Raw genomic sequence first — 7,133 nt, forward strand, 5'->3', positions numbered from 1 at the left:
AAAATGAATTGAACACATAACTGCAGTTTTCATAGTCACTTCGTCTGTGCACCTGCATCGAACTATCCATTCGCATTCCAAGTGCTCATCTTTGGGAAAACCATGATAGATAATAGCATGTTTTTTGGGTGGGGTCCGCCTTTAGCAAAACGCAATTTTGTTTTTTGTCCCAGAAATGTTTCACTGCAGCTGCAGCATCATCAGTGTTTTTTTTTTTTTATTACGGCTGTTAAACATAAGGTATGTTCTTTACTGTTTAAATACATGTAAATATTAGTTTTTAAATCGTAATTACAGATTTTTGGAAAGCACATAAACTTGTGTATTCATACCTTCTTACCACATGATATGGTAACTATTTACATTATGTTTCACTTACATTTTCTTTTTTCGTCATCTTCTTCATTGTCAAGTTGTGTGCATTCAGTTGTCACTGTCATTGTTTACCAGCTGTAATAATAAGATGGCGGACAGTGGAGCAGTCGAAGGTGTGAAAACTAGATGGTGGACAGTGGAACAGTTGAAGATATCGTCTTGTTTTCACACCTTCAACTGTTCCACTGTCCACCCCTCTAAGTAGGTTCGAGACTACTGTCAGATACCGATTGCATTTAGTTGTTGTCTCAATCAGGCTAATTCCAATTGTGGTCATGTTAATATAATTCACTCAGCTGCCACACGGGTTTTTTAATGCACAAGGGCAGGATCTTGTATGAGGTGCATTCAAGTTCTAAGGCCTCCGATTTTTTTTCTCCGGACTAGAAAGAGATAGAAACATGTGCATTGTTTTAAAATGAGGCCGCATTCATTGTCAATACGTCCCAGAGATGGCAGCACCGTACGGCACATGGAATTTAACCGCCAGCGGCGAGAATGAGAACTGTTTTAAATACTTAAAATGGCGACGTTTTCCTTACTTGAACAGCGTGCAATCATTCGTTTTCTGAATTTGCGTGGTGTGAAACCAATTGAAATTCATCGACAGTTGAAGGAGACATGTGGTGATGGAGTTATGGATGTGTCGAAAGTGCATTCGTGGGTGCGACAGTTTAATGAAGGCAGAACATCGTGTGACAACAAACCGAAACAACCTCGGGCTCGCACAAGCCGGTCTGATGACATGATCGAGAAAGTGGAGAGAATTGTTTTGGGGGATCGCCGAATGACTGTTGAACAGATCGCCTCCAGAGTTGGCATTTCTGTGCGTTCTGTGCACACAATCCTGCATGATGACCTGAAAATGCGAAAAGTGTCATCCAGGTGGATGCCACGAATGCTGACGGATGACCACATGGCTGCCCGTGTGGCATGTTGCCAAGCAATGTTGACGCGCAACGACAGCATGAATGGGACTTTCTTTTCGTCGGTTGTGACAATGGATGAGACGTGGATGCCATTTTTCAATCCAGGAACAAAGCGCCAGTCAGCTCAATGGAAGCACACAGATTCACCGCCACCAAAAAAATTTCGGGTAACCTGCCAGTGCTGAAAAAATGATGGTGTCCATGTTCTGGGACAGCGAGGGCGTAATACTTACCCATTGCGTTCCAAAGGGCACTGCGGTAACAGGTGCATCCTACGAAAATGTTTTGAAGAACAAATTCCTTCCTGCACTGCAACAAAAATGTCTGGGAAGGGCTGCGCGTGTGCTGTTTCACCGAGACAACGCACCCGCACATCGAGCTAACGTTACGCAACAGTTTCTTCGTGATAACAACTTTGAAGTGATTCCTCATGCTCCCTACTCACCTGACCTGGCTCCTAGTGACTTTTGGCTTTTTCCAACAATGAAAGACACTCTCCGTGGCCGCACATTCACCAGCCATGCTGATATTGCCTCAGCGATTTTCCGTGGTCAAAACAGACTCCTAAAGAAGCCTTCGCCGCTGCCATGGAATCATGGCGTCAGCGTTGTGAAAAATGTGTACGTCTGCAGAGCGATTACGTCGAGAAGTAACGCCAGTTTCATCGATTTCGTGTGAGTAGTTAGAAAAAAAGTCGGAGGCATTAGAACTTGAATGCACTTTGTATTACCGGATGCCACGAAGCTCAGTCTTGACTTACACTCGATACCCCACATAAAAATAAGCATGATCATAACCAGTTAGTCATGCACATTGGCAGAAAACAAAAACAGAATTGCAAAAGCAGGATCAAGTGCAGCAGCTGACTTGCTGTGTTTACTGACTGTCGTTTTGTTGCACGCAATAAGCTTTACTCAATTAACTACTTGCGTCTATGCCTCAGTAATTGTCACATATTAAGATAAACATTCATTCACAGTCAAAACCTAAGCAAATGTTACTTTGTCATGGTCTTATTCAGACTTAGCCAAATAGCAAAGCTTAGTTTGTAATCTTGCGGGATCGCAACTGCCGGCCATCCGTACTGCTCCCTGGTCCAACAGCTAGTCCTCAACAGTGGCGTGCTGTGTGCCCTTCTCCCCGACTAAACCGCTTGTGACATCAGCCAGCATCTTTTCACTTAAAACAGCCACATTTTACTCTGTACTTTTCCTGTTGTTTCTGCACATATACACTTTTCATTTACACTCTTCTGCAAATTTTACTCTTGCCCTCTGCTCTAATTTAAAGTTTTTTTCAAATGAACTACTTTATTACCCTTTGGCAGCCTCTGTTCAGACCAGTCGATCTTCTCCATCCCTAAGGGGTGTCCGCCTGTGGATGCTGAGTCATATTCTAAGCTACCACTGGCTTTTCTGTGTCGTGCTTTCATGTTCTTGCAAGCCACCATGCCGGCATACTGCACCTGGCTCGGCTCTCATCGTAACCCTTCGGTACGCTACCCCCACTCTGGCTCTCCGCCTGTCTGCTATCCCCCTGCATTCTAATCGGCGCTCACTTAATTAAAAACGCTAAACTTTAGTTTCATTGCTCATACAACAACCGGGTTGCAATCTAAAGCCACCTCGTATTCTTAGCTACCGAATAAAGCTCTTAAAACTATTGCTTATGTGAAGTGTGGTCATTTGTGCACAGAATATTGCCATGTTCAATGCTTACTCGTATTTTTCTCATAGTTTCCAACATATTGCACCTTTTTACATTGTTCACACTTTTTGTGGGTCAACGAATGTTATGAGCATGTCTTAATTTGTCTTCAGCTTTGTTTTCACTATAAAGTTCAATGTGAGAACTGCCCCTCTGATGCCTTTACCTTTCCTAAAGCCAAACTGATTGATATCTAAGTCATCCTCGGTTTTCGTTTCCATTCTTCTGTGTATTATAGTTGTCAGGAACTTAGATGCATGAGCTGTTAAGCTTGTTGTGTAATAGTTTTCACAATTATCTGCCCTTACTATCTTTGGAATTGTGTGGATGACATTTCTCCGAAAGTTTGCTGGCACATTTTCAATCTCAAAGATTCTATACACCAACATCAATAGTCGTTCTGGATCCCCTATCTCTTCTGAATTGACTCCTGTGTCTTCTTCTATCACGTCAGACAAATCTTCCCCCCTCATAGAGGCCTTCAGTGTACTCTTTCCACCTATCTGGTCTTGCTTCTATGCTTAACAGTGGAATTCCCACTGCGATCTTAATGTTGTTGACCTACTTTTAATTCAACCGAAGATTGTTTTAACTTTTCTAAATGCTATATCAATCCTTCTGATGATCGTTCCTTTTAGATTACTTCAGTGTTTCCCTACAGCCATTTTGCTTTGGCTGCTCTGCAGTTTCTTCGTGTTTGATTTATAGGAGATTTATATTTCTGTATTTCCATCCTGCCCTGAACATTTCTGTACTTCCTTCTTCTGCTGATCAGTTGAAATATTTCTTCTGTTATCCAAGGTTTATTCACAGTTACTTTCCTTTTTCCTATGTTTGTCTGCCCAACATCTGTGATTGCCCTTATTAGAGATGTCCATTCCTCAATTGAGCTGCCTGCTCTGTTGCTCCTTGTGGCAGTATCCACATCCTTAGTGAACTTCAAACACTCTCATCATTCCTCAGCACTGTACTCTTCATTGTTACTAAATTGTAACCTGAATCTATGTCTGTATCTGGGCATGCTTTATAATCCAATACCTGATTTCGGAATCTCTGGGTGACCATGATGTAATCCAATTGGAAACTTCCCCCATGTCCCGGTCTTTTCCAAGTATACTTCCTTGTTTTGTGATTCTTGAACAAAGTATTTGATATTACTGTGGCAGAGCATCCACATATGCCCCAATGACCGCAACATTCGTATTCAGCACTGTCTGCAAGAAGGGAATATGGAGGTGCTGTTTCACTTGATGGGAGAGTTATCCCTGGACGATTGTTCCTGGGCACACTGCCACATCAGCATTGCTCTCTTGTGCTTTAACCATGTTAGGTGAAAGTTCTACTCATTAACGTGGACTGTTATGTGTTGTAGGACAAACTTTTCATTTGATCAACTTGACCTGCACTTATGCTCTTCAGGTAATGTTCTCTCATTCTTCTGCAATTCTGGTGTTTTTGTCAATAAAGAACTAACTACTACAATTACCATATTAATAATGAATCTTACCCACATTATACGGTTGGGTCGATTTGGGGGAGGAGATCAAACTGCGAGGTCATTGGTCTCATCGGATTAGGGAAGGATGAGGAAGGAAGTCAGCCATGTCCTTTCAAAGGAACCATCCCAGCATTTGCCTGAAACGATTTAGGGAAATCACAGAAAACCTGAATCAGGATGGGCGGACGTGGGATTGAACCGACGTCCTCCCGAATGCGAGTCCAGTGTGCTAACCACTACGCCACCTCGCTCGGTCCCACATTGTACGATTTTATGCTGCTGCTGATATTACCCTATATTTGTCTGGCCAGAAACCCTTATATTCATTCGATTTCCCTTCACTGATCCCACTACATCTAGATTGAGCCCCTGCATTTCCTTTTCAGTTTTTCTAGCTTTTCTACTTTTTCAGACTTCTGAAATTCAGTGCTTCAAATTAAAGAATGTTATCCCATTGTTGGTTATTCCGTTTTCTTTATATTGTTTTCTCATTGTCACTTCTCCCTTGGCAGTCCACTCCCCAAGATCCGAATGGGGGAATAATCCGGAATCTTTTACCAACGTGGAGATCGTCATGACACTTTCTCCAATTACAGGCCACATGTCCTGGAATACACCTAATGTACCTTTAATGCAGTGGTTTCCATTACCTTCTCCACCCTCATGCCGTTGATCCCAGCTGATTCTTCCACCTTTTAGGGGCAGTTTCCCTCCCCAGGGGCAAGAGAGTGCCCTGAAGCTCTGTCTGCTCCTTTGCCCTTTTTGACAAGGCCATTGGTACCACGGAGTGACTTTTTGTGCCAGAAGTCTTTAGCTACCATTGCCAGTGATTTTTATTGAAAATTTAAGCAGTGGTTTCGCTGCATCACAGGAAGTTTTGATTAGTATTCAAAGACACTACCCCTAGAACATGGATGAACTTATAATTATTGGAGAATAAATTGTGTTACTGAACTTATTATATTTCATGCTCTGCATTTTCCAAAGGTAGAAGGAAAAAGTAAAACTACAGGAAGAAAAAGACGGAAAATTTCATTTGAACAAGAAACCTTGAAAAAATACGAAAATGTCAAAATGAAATTTAAAGAAAATTAGTCAGAAACCTTGTGCAGTGTGCTCATCCCAATGTCATAAAGCATAAGCCAAACATACGATTATGCATCGACCGAAACAAACGACACAATCAATGCAAGATTATCAGAATTGGACTGCAGTGTCAAGGCAGCGGCTGAGAAAGGTGAATCTCAGCTGAATCCATCGAAGCAAGCAAGCAGTCAACACATGGTAAATTAAATTGGAAAATATTATCAAAGCAACAGCTGTGATGGGTGTGTCTGAGATGCAACGGCTGAATGATAGAATACAGTAATATATCAAGAGGACCAACGCGTAACTCAACGAGGATCTTACCATTGTATACAATAAAAGGAGGTGGGCAGTTCCGGCAGTCATGTGAAGTTGGCACCTGACATGCAAGAAATATACATTTTTTCAGCGTTCCTGATATTAATGCCATAGTTCTACAGATCTCTTGAATGGTGCTGCAGAATTTCTCGAAAAATCACTAGAAATCGGGAAAATTTTAGTCTTTTACAAAAACTTAACTACCAAATTTGCGAAAAAATAATAATCACAATTCTGAATAGCTGCTCAAGAGTTCTACAGAACGCCTTGATGACACTTTCTGTGCATGGGTCTGTAGAATTTCACGAAAAGAATTGTGATTGCAATTCTGAATAGAGGTAGGTAAATACAGATAGATAGATAGATAGATAGATAGAGAGAGAGAGAGAGAGAGAAAATGGAGCACTGAGAGCTTGGAACTTGGCTTTACCTGTTCCCTCCACTCACTAGGAGTCTGATCATATCTCTATCTTTTTCTATCCCTATCTGTTTCTCTTACTATTCGCATCAAAAAATCTGGCCCAGAGTTTCTTCACCAAACGATACTCTCCGTACCTGTAGCACCATAAGCGGGGTCCAGACAGCACACACCCTTTCATCGAGGAGTGATTTCAGACTATTGTTGAATGGTGCTCCAATAAAGGTGTGTGTGTGTGTGTGTGTGTGTGTGTGTGTTCGCTTAATTGCATGAGTCTTAAGCGAACGAGACCCAAATCCCATCCCTGTTTTCCAACCCCGACACTGAACTTATGAAGCCACAAAAGGTGTTTGAGTTGTATGAGGCATCTGAACTCCTCTGAGAAAAAAATAGCAGATGTGCTAAATGTCGGAAAATCCCAGTATGTATCCAACACTGAAGTAACAGGAATTCCTGAATGCATATTGTGGACACAGCTATCTTCAAATCTGGTACATACGAGGGTTGGGACTTTAATAGTGGCAACTATTTATTTACAGCTCGTACAAAATAGATACGTGTTGCAAAGTTTTACTGACCTTCAAAGTAGTCACCGGCATTTTGTATAACCCGTCGCCAGCGGCGTAGTAGTCGTAGGATACTCTTAGCAGTGCCACTTGAGTTGACAGTTCGAGCGGCGCGGTCTAGTGTCCGACGAATTTGTAGCAGTTCTGAAGCTAATTCCGTGAAGCGTTTCCGTCAGTTTAGAAATCAAGTTGAACTCACGAGGGCTTAAGTCAGGGGAGTGCAGTAGGTGGTATAG

Source organism: Schistocerca nitens, chromosome 5, assembly GCF_023898315.1.
Source record: "Schistocerca nitens isolate TAMUIC-IGC-003100 chromosome 5, iqSchNite1.1, whole genome shotgun sequence".
In the NCBI taxonomy this organism is placed as follows: Eukaryota; Metazoa; Arthropoda; class Insecta; order Orthoptera; family Acrididae; genus Schistocerca; species Schistocerca nitens.